We start from the raw sequence: 14,329 nt of genomic DNA, 5'->3' as shown, positions 1-14,329 counted from the left end.
GGCATTAAGTGGCACAGTCTAGCGATGGTATTGCTACTACACAAAGAAAATAAACCTTAGACATTTTAGAGGATGTTTGTATGTTGAATTGCAAACATGTGGACACTCCTAGGCATGCAAATACTAAGCTTATTTTAGGACATGGGAAGTCTCTAAAAAACCCTGACAGATATTAGAGACTTGTTGGCAAACTTAACTACCTTACGCTCACACTACCAGACGTCTCAACTCAACTACCTTATGCTCACATGACCAAATATCTCATTTGTTGTTAATGTAGTTAGACAGATTTTGCAATCACCATGTAATAGACACTGAAATGCAGTGATTCGTATTTTGTGATATATCAAAAGGTCTCTAGGGTAAGGTTTATTGTATGAAGACAAGGGACACACCTATATTATTGGGTATTCTAATGTAGATTAGGAAGGATCTCCTTCTAACAAGTGGTCAACATCTGGTTATTGTGTTTTAATTGGAGGCAACTAATATCTTGGAAAATTAAAAAAGCAATTTATGTCGCAGAGGCAGGGTATTGAATTATGGCACTGGCTACATGTGAGATTATATGGTTGAGACTTCTTTAAGAATTGAAAATGGGAGGAGTTGAACCAATGAAATTAATTTGTGATGACCAAGTTGCCCTACATATCACTTCTAATGTCGTGTTTCATGAAAAAAAAATGCACATTTAGATAGATTGTCACTTTATTTGAGAGAAGATTAAGTTTGGATATATTGCCACAAGTTTTGTCAACTCAAAAGATCAACTAGAAGATATTTTCACAAAATCAATCTGAGGATCATGAACTGACTATCTTTGTGGCAAACTAAGAACATATGACTTGTATGCTCCAACTTGAGGGGAAGTGTTAGATATGGTACAATTATTATAGATATGAGAATAGAGAAAATAGCCAAATGAACCCTTAAGCAATATCCAAATTCTCAACTACATGCTTCAACTTCACCAGGTTCCTATTACCCTTCTGAACTAATTTAAAATGGAATAATTAACCTCCTACATGCTGAGTTGGCCCAGAGAGCGAACTTCACTCGCTCAAAGAGAGTGAGTTAGCTATTTTTATTTTTTTTATTTTTATTTTCTATTTTCTTTCACACTCCTTCACTATAACACATTTGCCACGTATGTTCTTGATTATATTTTATTTTGGTTTCTTTTCTCTCTTCATCAATATTTAGATTTTCAAGAACCCATTTTTATTCTTTCATGGATTTTCCTCAAATCTAATCTTTCACTTAAAAGTCCTATTTAAATTCTAGTAATTTCTTATTAATCCGTCAATCTAATCATCCCAATGCAAGTTTTTCTTTCAAAAAATTTTGACCCAAAAAATGAAAGAAAATAACAACAAAAGCTAAAGTTGATGTAGTTTTTTGGTTGTTGAGTTGAAGTTCATAGTTCTAATTACTTATGGGATGAGTTAATTTGTAGTTATATAGAAGATTTAGAAACAATAAAGAAAATTAGAACTCACAAAAATTGAAAAACATGACAAGAATTATAACCAAATAAAAATACTTTTGATGGATTTTTATTCTCATTTTCATCACTATTTTTCCTTGTTTTGGTTCTTAGTGGGGTTCACGTATTGTCCTCTATCCCCTTCATTGTTCTACATGGTAGTTGTGTTCATTTCGTTTTTTTCTTTTTCTGATCTGAAATTTGTCATGGTGGAATTTGGAGCTTTTTCGATACCCATTTTGTTTTTCCATTCTGATGAAGGTTTACTAGTGTGTGAATGTTAATTTGTCTTGATAAGATTCAAATTTTGGATGAAGGGGTAGCATGAACTTTGTCCATATCTTGTGATCCATCAGAGCTATAGTACCCATTTGGATATTCATTCAACTCTAAATTGTCACTTATTAAACACATAGTAATTTTCATTTAGTTGATGTTTGTTAGACACATAAAAAAGGTTTGAGGTTATAATAGTGTTTTACAGTGATTTAGGATGAAAAAATGACTTAGGAAGAAGATAAAGAGAATTTTTTTAAAAAAAATGATTTGTAAACTGCACATGTCAAGCACGTGTGTTTCACCACAAGACACATGACTAGCTATGCCCTTTTAGGGTGGAATTTATTCTATTTTAAATTACTTCAGAGGGGGTAATAGGACCCCCGTAAATTTGGGGTGTGTAGTTATGAATTCAAGTATAGATTAGGGGGGCATTTGACTATTTTCACTAGAATAGTCTCTATATTTAGTATAGATATGAGAATATTCTATAATCCCTAGAATCAGACAATTAGGAGATGTTGAAATATTTTCTATCTTCTTTCCTTATTCACGTCATCTATAATAGCTATTTAATCCCATTAACCTGAGGAAATAATCAAGTCAATACAATTTCCAATATCTCTTTCTTCTTTCTCAATTTTATAGTTTTTGTTATAGCATTCTTCTTGATACCATTCAACTACAATTACTTCATCAAAATTAGCAATCTACCACTTTATCCTTCAGTTCAAAAGAACTCCCACAAATTCTCCAAACCTCAAGGATTTCTCCCTTTACTCAACTGGACAAGCCACTCCTTCCTACAATAACTTCTAAAGGATGACCATCCTCCTCAATAACCACCTTTTTTGCACAGTAGAGAGTCAAAATATTTGCATTTTCTGCTCCAGGACAAAAATAGTCTCTCAAATAGATTTTGTTTCTGGAGGTGCTGGCATCATGCTTCACTTTTCCCCAATGGAAATCCCAACTTTCAAACCCTTCTGAGGCCATAAGAACATCTAAAGGAGGAAAAAGTAGATTTTTCCCAGTAATAACTATTGCCAATCTCTGTAACAAGTACAGATCAAAAGGACACAATGTAAATAGGCTTGTGGAAGCTCCACCCACAACTCAGATTTCCATCCAAATAATGTGTTGAACAACTCCAATGATCTATGAGATAAATATTTAGTCTCGCATATATCAAACGCTCACAAAGATAATGCTTGGATAATGCTGGAGAGGAGTCCAATCATAGTCATCAACAGGGAAAACACCAAAAATCCCTAAGTGGAGAATAGATATGACAGAAGTATAAAAATATAATAACTAACATAGTCTATAGAAGCATAAGTCAAGGAAGCATGTGAATTTGAAAGGACCACATGCACATTCTTAAATGTGAAGATGAAAGGAAAGGAAAATGCTCACAAATAAACACTTGCATGTGAATCTCTAAAAAATTAAATTCTAAAGAAATCCATAATTTCTTTCAGACAAACAAACACTGGCACCTAGGTGATGGATGGATTGACGCGACATATCCAATGGAAAGGTGTCATGGTGTATGTTATTAACATATGACATAATTTTGATTGACGAGACTCACGGAGAAGTTAACTAAGCTTTAGGTTTGAAGACAGACCTTAGAATATATAAAGGATTCAGGTTGAGTAAAAGCAAGATAGACTACTTTGAGTGAATGCACGAGGATAGCGTGAAAGTGAGGCCTAATACATAGGTTATCCGAGAAGAAAGTTTCAAGTATATTGGGAATATAATACAAGGAAATTGGGAGATTGACTATGAAGTAACACATCATATTGGTCTAGGATGGAAGGATGGATAAAATAGAGACTCAAATTTGGAGACTTGTGGATAAGAAGGTTCCACTAAAACTTAAAGTTAAGTTCTATGGAGCGATAGCTATACCAATTATATTGTATCGAGCAAAGTGTTGACCAGTCAAGAACTCAACACCCATGATTAGAATATGTAAATTTCAAATAAGAACGGTAAGATGGATGTGTGGACATATTAGGAGAAATAAGATTAGAAACAAAGATATCTAGGACAAGGAAGGAGTTGGATTTTACTAACCAACAAGATTCATCTTTGAGTTCTAGTTAGCCCAGCACTAATTAAGAATCCCCAAGAAATTCCAAGAAGGATAAGATGTGAGAAAAGAGGTTGAGATGGTTCAAGAATATGAAGATGAGATGCACTAGATGCCCGAATGCAGAGATGTGAGAAGTCAGTTATGGAAAATTTCAAGAGAGGTGGAGGTAGGCTAGGGAAGTATTAAGGAGAAGTGATTAAATAGGAGATGATACAGCTTCAGCTTACTGACAACATGACCTAAGATAAGAAGTCATGGAGCACATGATTTAGGGTATGTAGAAGGTTATATAGTTGAATATTATCTTGCTTATCCTTTCGTACCATTGTCATAGTATTATTTTTATAGCTTCTTATCCTTTGAGTTTGGTTACTATCTAATATTTCTTGTAATTTGATTATCATAATATTTTTTTGAAATTACTATTCAGGATGATTTGTCATGTTATATATAGTATTTCTTTCATGGCCTCTTCGTTTACAGTATTTTTTTTTGGTACTGCTTTGGACTATTTGTTTACTAGATTTGAGAGGCTATCAAAGACATCTATACCTCCAAAGTAAGGGGTAAGGTATACAGGCACTCTACCTTCCCCATATCCTACTATGTGGGATTACACTAGGTTTGGTGTTGTTTTTAATTAATCAAAAAACCATTGTTGAGAAAACATCATACCTCAAAAGCTTGGCTGATGCTGAAATCACCAATCTCTACTCTACCAGAGGCAGTAACTAAAATATTGTCTGGCTTAATATCCCCATGTATTATGTTCTGTTCAAGAAAAAAAAAACTTTGATGTTAAAGTACATAGAGTACATTACTGCAATCTATCAGTGTCATATAGTTAGTTGTCTGCAAAGCCTTAAAGTTACTATTGCATGATTTAAGTAATCTAAGGAAAATGCATATGTCGAGCATTCAAATATATTGTTGATAGTTAACATGGTAATTATATCAACTACAAAAAGTGAGCCTTCACTTGGTTCCTTGACTTCCTTATACCCTAAGTTAAGGGACATCCCTTTTGAAATTAATCTCATAGACACCTTATCACATGACTAAAACTAGCTCAATAAGAAATTGTTAAAATGAACAATGTTACGTTAGTCTTTGACAAATGAAAAAAATCATCATGATTTTGGTCAAACTAGCTATCCTTCCCAGAGAAAGAAAAGTAAGAAGGGAAGAAGGCCCACATAAGAAGTTTCTAATGCTAAAGGCCACTTGTAGAGGAGACTAATCCTAAGTTGAAAATCCCAACAACTACTAAAACACCTCATTTCGACTTTGTAGGTGTCGGCTATATGAATCCCCGCATATTGCTCTATTTAGCCTAGAAGCAATCAAATATTTGAAGATTTATGTTCTCTCACACTAATATTACATATGCTCCCCACACTAATCTAATCCCAAACAAGACCAAAACACTCATAGTAAACCAAACCTTAATCATAGATTTAACTCAACTTTGTTCTTCTAATGTTGGCTAAACTTCTTGGCTTATATTTAGATAATACTATTTATCCAAAAACATATACTCTTTGGGGTGTTTCAACTTAATTCAAGCTTTTAGTTGATAATTTCATCAGTTTGATCATAACCCAAAAAACTTAAACATTGAATGTTAACATTTTATTCTTCAGTCACATTGAAACGTAGCACAGAATTGTACATAAAAAATAACTTACCAATTCTGCACTTCATAATTCTAAGTATTTCGTTAAACTCTAGAGTAAGAAAATACTTTAGGATATAGCTCGAATATCACTCAAGGATAACACAATAACCCAATACATAACTAGAAGTGGAGTTTCTCTGAAAATGTATATGCTTTCAAGAATGCCCTTAGAAAAAAATGGTGATTGATGATTTATTTAACATCAGTTACATTAAGAAAATACACACAAAGATCATGATGCAAAGACAACAACATGAGATAGATCAATGAAAAATGGTTTCTTCCAAGTAATTACAAGATGATTGCGGTCATACATGAGAAGGTAGTTACATCAAACCAGATACTATGTCACACAAGTGTGTCTATGCCTTATTTTCTTCAAGACCACCTGCTGGACCAGCACCCTCGCAAACCCATTTTCATTCCACATATTCAAGGACTGTCCAAAATAAGAAAAGAAAGAAAAGCTTTGCAATTTGGTTTTCCCTTTTTTCGTTCACCAAAATATAATTCAATATACATAGCAAACCACAAATATAATGAGGTAGGATTCATAGGAATAGGAATGTGCAAGAAATACCCATGTAGAAGTTATCTATTATTGGGTTATCAATCATCTCAACAAGATTAACTATATTAGGATGGCTCAGCATTTTCATGATCAAAACCTGCAAACATGAGGAAAAAAGTTAAGATCATTAACAAAGGAATAGTCTGCAAGAACAGAAAATCTAACAGGTAATTGAGTTGTATAATAAAACATGATTAACATAGCACAATCCCTCTCAAACTTAGTAGGCACACAATGTGATACAAGCATTTCAGGTAAGTAGTTACATTGTTACTGTTAACATTGCAGGAAATTAGTTACATAATGGAAGTGGAATTACTACTATTGATAGCTCAAAAAGTTAATTGGTGCACCACGTCAGCAAAGTAGTTAGTGAGGTAGTTAGTAATAATTAATAGTGATAGCCAGCTAGTATAAATCATTGTAATTCCATGCATTGCAGTTATTAATCAATAATACAATTCAGTTTCTACACTCACTCTTCTCTATTTCTTATCTTTCATTACCTATTGATCTATTTCACTCCAATTCCTCCGTAGAATTCCTATTTTAGTTCGAATTCACTTGAGTTTCTCGTAAGTTCCTTGAATTTGATTATTAGTGGTATCAGAGATAGTCATTTATTGGCATTAATGGTAAAGACTCAATCAAATAGGAATCGTAACAATGATTTTCCAGTTGCAGATATAGGAGAACTATGGGATATGATGCAACAGTTGATAATTGAAGTTGGGTAATTAGCAGGAAAGTTCTCTTTCTTAGAAAAACTTAATCAGACTGTGATAGAGTTGAAGAATCAATTGTTCGCTGAGAGAACTCAAAGAGAGAAAACACTATTGGAAAGGGATAATAATCCTTCTAGGGTTGAAGAATCCACATAAAAGGGAACAAGGGATAAGGATAAAATCCCTAACAATTATCATTCCTACTACTCTAATTTCAATAGGTGGTCTAGAATGGAGTTTTACGGTTTTAATGGTGATGACCTACGATCTTGGTTGTGTAAGATTGAAAATATTTTTGCTGTAAAAAATGTACCAGGTGAAGAAAAAGTGCGAGTATCCTCTTTACAATTAGATGGTGAAGCCATTCAGAGGCTTTTCGCTTTCATGAGATACAAGTAATATCTCTAACCTGCATCATAGAACATGTATGGTCTAGCTATGGTAGAGAGATTTGGTATCAATTTCGATAATCCTATGGAGAAAATATAGAAGGTGAAATAAGTTGGAAGTGTAAGAGAGTACCAGAGAATATTTGAGATGTATTTAACTAGGGTAAATTTATTTGAGAAAAATGCAATCAGTTGTTATAGTGGGGGGCTGATACCCAAGTTGAATAATACAGTAAAGATAACCAACCCCACCACATTGTCTCAAGTTTATAAGATTGATAGAATGCAAAAAACGTATCTTGCTGTTGTTAGGCATCCTTCTTCTTCCCCTTCTAGATTACTACATCAGAATGGTGGATTTGGAAATCAAAGAAACCAGAGAAAATCTATCTTACCCACACCAAGCAAAGGGTTCAACCAAAAAAAAGAATTTTCATAGAAGAATAGTAAGCCCATAAGACATGAATGAGAAGAGGGCAAAAGGACTATGTTTTTCTGTGATGAGAAGTATGTTATTAGACACAAATGTAGGAATTTGAAATAGTTGTACATACTAGAATTGGAGGAAATACAGGAAGAGTGTGATCGAGATCTTGAAGAAGATATACAAAAAACATTAATGATTCATGAAATTAAGCATAACCAAAACCAAGAACAAGTGGAGATATCTCTTTATGCTTTGAATGGGTCACTAGGCTACAAAACGTTGAAAGTCACTGGTTATCACTTAAAGAAGCCCTTGCATATTCTGGTGGATAAAGACAGTTCACACAACTTCATTGATACCTCCTTAGTGGATCAGTTAGGGTGTCCAGTAACTTATATTATACCTCAGGAAGTTGCAGGAGAAAATGGAATTATGAAGGTTGAAAGGATGTGCAAATTGTCTTGGCTATTACAAGGAGCAGCGTTCTCTGCTGAATTTTTTTAATTACCCTTCAGAATTTGTGGAGTAGTACTTAAAGTGCAATGGATACTCACCCTTGGGGATATCAAGATGAACTTTAAAGATTTAATTATGGAATTCTTGTACAGGGGTAAGAAACATGTTGAGAGGATCTGGTAAATAAATTTTGAGCACAAATGCTGGGAAGTTAGCAAAAATTTCAGGTAATCAAGCTCAATTATGCATGATTCACTTGATACCTACTAGGTGTAATGATGTACAATAGTAAGCATTAGAAGTTGTAGGAGCTGAAACTGATAGTATCCTATCTAGTTTACTAGTTGAGTTCAAGGAATTGTTTGATAAACCTACTCTACTTCCCCCATCTAGAGGAGTATTTAATCATAGAGTAGTGTTGTACCAGGGAACTAAACCTATTAATAAAAGGCCTTATCGATATCCAGCATTTAAGAAGGATGTGATAGAGACTTTGGTAAATAAGATATTGGATCAAGGTATCATTCAACCAAGTTGTAGCCCTTATGCTGCACCTGTGGTATTGGTAGGAAAGAAATATGGTATGTGGAGGTTATGTGTTAATTATAAAGACCTCAATAAGGCCATGGTGAAGAAGAACAAATTTCCCATTCCAATAGTAGAAGACTTATTGGATAAGTTAGGCGGGTCTGAGATTTTTAGTAAGATAGATTCCAGGTCTGGTTATCACCAAGTGATAATGGCTACTGAAGACATACCTAAGACTACATTTAGGACTCATTCAAGCCACTATGAGTACGTTGTTATGCCTTTTATGTTATCTATGAACCTGCAAATTTTCAAGGCTTGATGAACTCAGTATTTCAGCTTTTTTTTAAGAAAGTTTATGTTGGTTTTTTTGTATGATATCCTAATTTACATCAAGACCTTAGAGGAACATGTGTCGAATTTGATATCTATTTTTCAAGAAATGAAGAAATATCAATTGTTTTCTAAACAAAGTAAGTGCTTCTTTGGGGTCAAAAGAATTGAATAGTTAGGGCATTTTATCATAAAAAAAAGGAGTCCCCACTAATCCTGAAAAAATAAAATCTATCAAAAATTGGCCTATTCCTAAAAATTTGAAACAACTAAGAGGATTCATTGGGTTAGTAGGGTATTATAGAAGGTTCATCCAAGGCTTTAGTGTGATATGTAAACCTCTACATGTCTCCTTAAATAAAGAAGACTTTAAATGGTCTTAAAAAGCTACTGATGCATTTGAAAAAGTCAAGTTAGCCCTTACTGCTTCACCTTTATTAGCTCTACTTGAAATGTCCAAGACCTTTGTAGTTGCGACTGATGTAAGTGGCTATGGAATTGATGTTGTATTAATGAAATAAGGCCACCTTATAGCCTTTATCAGTAAATCTTTACCACCGAAGCATGCATTATTATTGGTATATGATAGAGAAATTTGTTTTTGATTTCGATGATCCTCAGGAGGAAATAAAAAAAGTGAAACAAGTTGGAAGTGTAAGAGAGTACCAGAGAATATTTGATATGTATTTAACTAGGGTAAATTTATTTGAGGAAAATGTAATAAGTTTCTGTATTGGGGGCTGCGATACGCCCAAATTACATCTCTCTTAAGAGAGAGTAAGCGATCGCTGTCAAATATAGAACCCAATTGGGTTGGCCATCGAATCCCACAGGGAATACTTTGTTCACTAAGTATTGTGACTGTTATTAGACTATTGATCTAAGGTTCCTGAGTAGAAGGGGGTTTGGATGTGTTAACAATATTCTTTCATATTTGTATCACAAAAGGTTCAGTTAATGAGAGTTAATGTAGATGTAAGTTCAATGAGAATGAATTAACTAAAGTTATGCTCACCAAGATGTTCAAGCAGTTAGGGTTGTGAATTTGTGCTCGAATTCTAACTTATGTATTTAATTGCAAGAATTATTGAATTCTAAGATTTACCCACGTGTTTCTCAACCTAATGGGTGTTTTACCCTTTACTTCTCTCGAACTTAAAGGATTCATACATTATTCAATGACACTCTCATGAGGGTTAATCCTATTAAGGCATCAACCTATTAACCCAAAGGGTAAACCTATGGAGTTCATGTGAATCACTTTTTTTCCCAACATCCACTTTCTTGTCAAGCAAATGGTGTTCATGGGCTCACTTCTCAAGTTTGTCACCAAGAGATGTCATTATAATGAAGAAAGATTCATGCAATTTCAATAGATGTTAGAAATCAAACTGATTCACAACCCCAAATAGTTCTCTACATCAAGGCTCCCATAACCCTAGTTATGGGAGTTTAGCTACTCATCTCTATAAAAGAAATCAAAGATATATTGATGTTCATAAATATCTTTAAGAGAGTACTTACAAAAGTCACAATATCGTTCTTCTCAATCTTTAATGGAAAATATAAAAACTAATAATCAGATCTCAATCTCTAGATTCCAATCTCAATGAAAAATATTGCACAGCTCTCAATAGAGGAGAAAGTATGAAACTAATGACAAAAATATACAGAATAAACCCTAATACTTGGTATTTATATGTTTCCAGAACTGGAATTTTAAAATTTGAATTTGGAGTTGCCCGCTTCATGCTCGACGGGTCGAGCAATGGTTCGTCGCTGAGGCAATGGCCTATCACCTAGGCCATCATTGTAGCTCTAGTAAGTCTGTGTTCTGCTTCTGGGTAATGGGTAGGAGACGACTCATTGGAATACCGATGGTATGTTGCCTTGTCCATCGCGTAAGGTCCAGTAGGTATGTATTCTGTTTCCTGGCGACGGTCTGGACCAACGGTTCATCGCATAGCCGACGGCCCATCACTTGGACCATCGTAAGATGTTCATTGTATCTATCTTCTATTATTGGGAGACAGTTTCGGCTGACGGTTCATCACAAGGACGACATCTCATCGCCTAAGCCATCGCTGATCATTTCTCCTTTGTTTTGCCCAGTTTGTCCAAGTTGTTCCTCATAATCAATTCTTATCCTGAAAACACTAAAACACCTTATTATATACAATAGTAGTTACTTTAGAATACACAATTATACTAAGAAAAAGGTCCAAAATGTTACGTCAAAATCCATAACATCAACACCCTCAACTTAAGGCAATTGTTTGTCCTCAAGCAACTCAGCACCAAACCATAAATATGAATAACATGATGACAGACATTTGCTGCTGAACAAGTTTTCACACAACCCTTTACTTTTCATTCAAATCATATAGTTTAACATGTCAGAGTCCATTACCGGCATCCTTTTGAATTTAATTCATCTAGACACATATAGATACAAGTATCTACATAAATCAACCAAATTAAACGTAACCTAAGTTTCCCTTACAGTCAAGGAGAACCACCACTCAAAATATTTTATGGATACAACTAAAACCCTCTCACTTATCAAAAAGTTACTAACATAGCACAAGTACCCATAGGATTGCCTTTATTATTCAAAACCCCCTTTATGGTTGCGTTCCAAGATCAAGCAGGTCTTTTCTAGGCTAGTAATGAGGTGTCTGGCTAGGTCAAGAAGGAATTTTGGGAAAAAGTGACTATGAACTAAACTTTAACTCTTTTTGCCTTCAACTTCTTCTCATCAAGGCCATTACTTTGCTAACTCACTTTCCCTTTTCTCATTTATTTATGCTTCACCATAGTAAACACCCCCTCTTTTTTTAGAGATATTTACAACAGGCATCAGCCACCCTCAACTTAGGTTGATGCCATAAGTCAAGGTGCACATTGTCTTAACTAGAACAGGGCCAAATGCTCTACTTCAAGTTCTAGACAATCCATCTATTAGGAAGTTAACAACCCAATAATAGCCACCCTCAACTTAGGTGTTTTACCTAAGTTTCAGTACAAATTACCTATTTCTAAGATAGGGCCAGATCTAGGAGTCAACAACTGAGAGAGAGTTAACTAGAATACTAGGTGATGAAGGAAATCTACAAAGGCTCAAAAAAGGGTTCAAACATGAAAAATTATTTTAGGTGGGATCATTTTGGCTAAGTGGAATAATAGTACAAGGTGACCTACTATCACTTCTCATCCCATCAACTACAGAACATCATCAAATGAACCAGACAAGTTCTAGGTATTATACTAAGTCAGAACTAATACAAAGTACTCGCACACACAGTGGCAACTGAGTCAAACTCATTCTCCTGTTCCTAAGATATGAATCACATGTCATGTGAATTTATAGTGAATTTACAAATTAATGCCAATTACAAAACCACTAACAGTTAATTACATATCTTAGGAGACAAAAGTAAACAATCAAATGGAAATAGTCATAACTTGATGCCAACATCATTCATCATTCATATTTACAACAAGGTACTAACACAAACAACACTTTTATTTCATGAACCAACATCAGTAACATAACAAGACTTGAAAGCAATAAAAATGCAAATTAAACCTAGATATGTCGATTCTCCTAGATAGCACATGGTAGGGTTAAGAATATCGGCAACACAACCCCCCATGGTACAAGAACATCCCACCCCTATAGAAAGATAATGCTTTGTCCTCAATGCATATAATTTTAAGTACAAAATGGTGGGAAGTACTTATGGTGCCTATTATTCATCTACAATATCTGTGAAGTGCGGTGAGGCTGTTGTGTCCTCACCCAATGCTATGTTGACCCCCATAGTAGTGGGAGTGATCACAATATCACCCTCTAAAATTGGAGGTACCACATCTCCAGCAGGATCTACAGTTTGCCTTCTAGCTGGGGCAGAACTGGTAGACACTCCAGCTACTTCATCCTCTACTCTCTTCCTTCTTCTCTCTTTATTTTTCCTTGATTTTCTTTTTTCTTTATTCATGTCATGATGATCTCACTCCTCTGGAGACATGGCTTCAATTCTCTTTCTTTTAGCAGCTTTTCGTGCAACTTTTTCATCAGTCTCTACTACTTTCTTACCCTTATCTTTGATAGGTCACCCCATTAAGTCAACAAGACCTTCGTCTTCACCACTTATGATCTGGACTAGATCAAATATAGGCTGATGTGGCTGCTGATTCATCTTGTCAATGTCAGCTCTTATTTGTCTAACTTTCTCTATCAATTTTGCAAAATCCAAAATGGACATGGCATCCAGCTTCTTGTTGATTCGCTCCTCCATGTTGTCCATTCTTAAATGTATGTTCCTGAAAGGCCTCATTGCTTCCTCTACTATTCTTTCAATGAAGGATTTGAAATCTGCCTCGCATATAGCCAGCTATTTTTCAAACCTCCTCTGTGCTCGGACTGTCTTTGTAAAGTTCTCTTGGTTCAGCCTATACTCAAAATATTAGGGTAGAATTGATGCAGAATCTGTGGTTCCACCCATGGGTATCGAAGTTAAACCTGCAGATGTGGTCGATTAACCACGACTTTTATTGAGTTCGTGTGAACAATCGATGCTCTAAGTCCGATATTGCACCTAGTATCTGATATTCAGCCCTGAACAAAAATCTATTCAACGTACGCTCTAAGATGTCTATGTTAATTCTACAAACAGGAATTGTGTCCAACTTGTTCATGTCAGCATCTGACTTTCCTGGGGGATAATTCTTCTCAAGAAACTCCAAGTAATTGGCAAAAAAATTGCGTACCAAGTTTGGTTGATAGGATCCAAGTGGTCTGCTCATCCATGCCAACTCATATTCATTGAATCAGCATTCAAGTTTTGGGTACTCGGGCAATTTTGTTGTCACAATCTGATGTTATGAAAAAATATTCCTTTTTATGGCTACCCTGTCTATTGATGCCAACCCTTTGTAGAAATGCTCTCGAGTACCTCAACCTGCCATCTTATAGCTTTCCGCACTTGTGGATCCTTGCGTCAAACCAAATTTGGATCCTCTTATTCTGGACTCTCCTCTTGGACGGGGTTAGATACTTCAACCCCTTCGTTAATGAGAGTTGAACTTGAGATAATGCTACTACTACTTTTATCCTCCTCTTTAGACTGGGAAGATGAAGAAATAACCTGATGATTATGTGGAGTATTGTGTGCTTGGGCATCTGCATCTTGTGATAGCCCTTGTTTGGCCCCTTAGCCTCTACCTTTACCTCTGGTGGATGGTAATTTGATTGTCATGATACCTATAATCAAAATGTTTATCAGTTCACAAAATTAAACCAGAAGATAAGAAAAATTATAGACCAGCGACGATTAGGGCGATGGTTCAT

At 35.0% G+C, this 14,329-nt stretch overlaps 1 pseudogene; it reads right to left on the bottom strand.

Moving 5' to 3' along the window:
• Positions 1-14,329, bottom strand: part of LOC124895326 — a 58,441-nt pseudogene that overhangs the window by 21,032 nt on the left and 23,080 nt on the right.

This window comes from Capsicum annuum, unplaced genomic scaffold, assembly GCF_002878395.1.
Source record: "Capsicum annuum cultivar UCD-10X-F1 unplaced genomic scaffold, UCD10Xv1.1 ctg81344, whole genome shotgun sequence".
Taxonomy (NCBI): Eukaryota; Viridiplantae; Streptophyta; class Magnoliopsida; order Solanales; family Solanaceae; genus Capsicum; species Capsicum annuum.
Note: the sequence above shows the minus strand (reverse complement) of the source record. Positions and strands in the feature narration are given on the sequence as shown.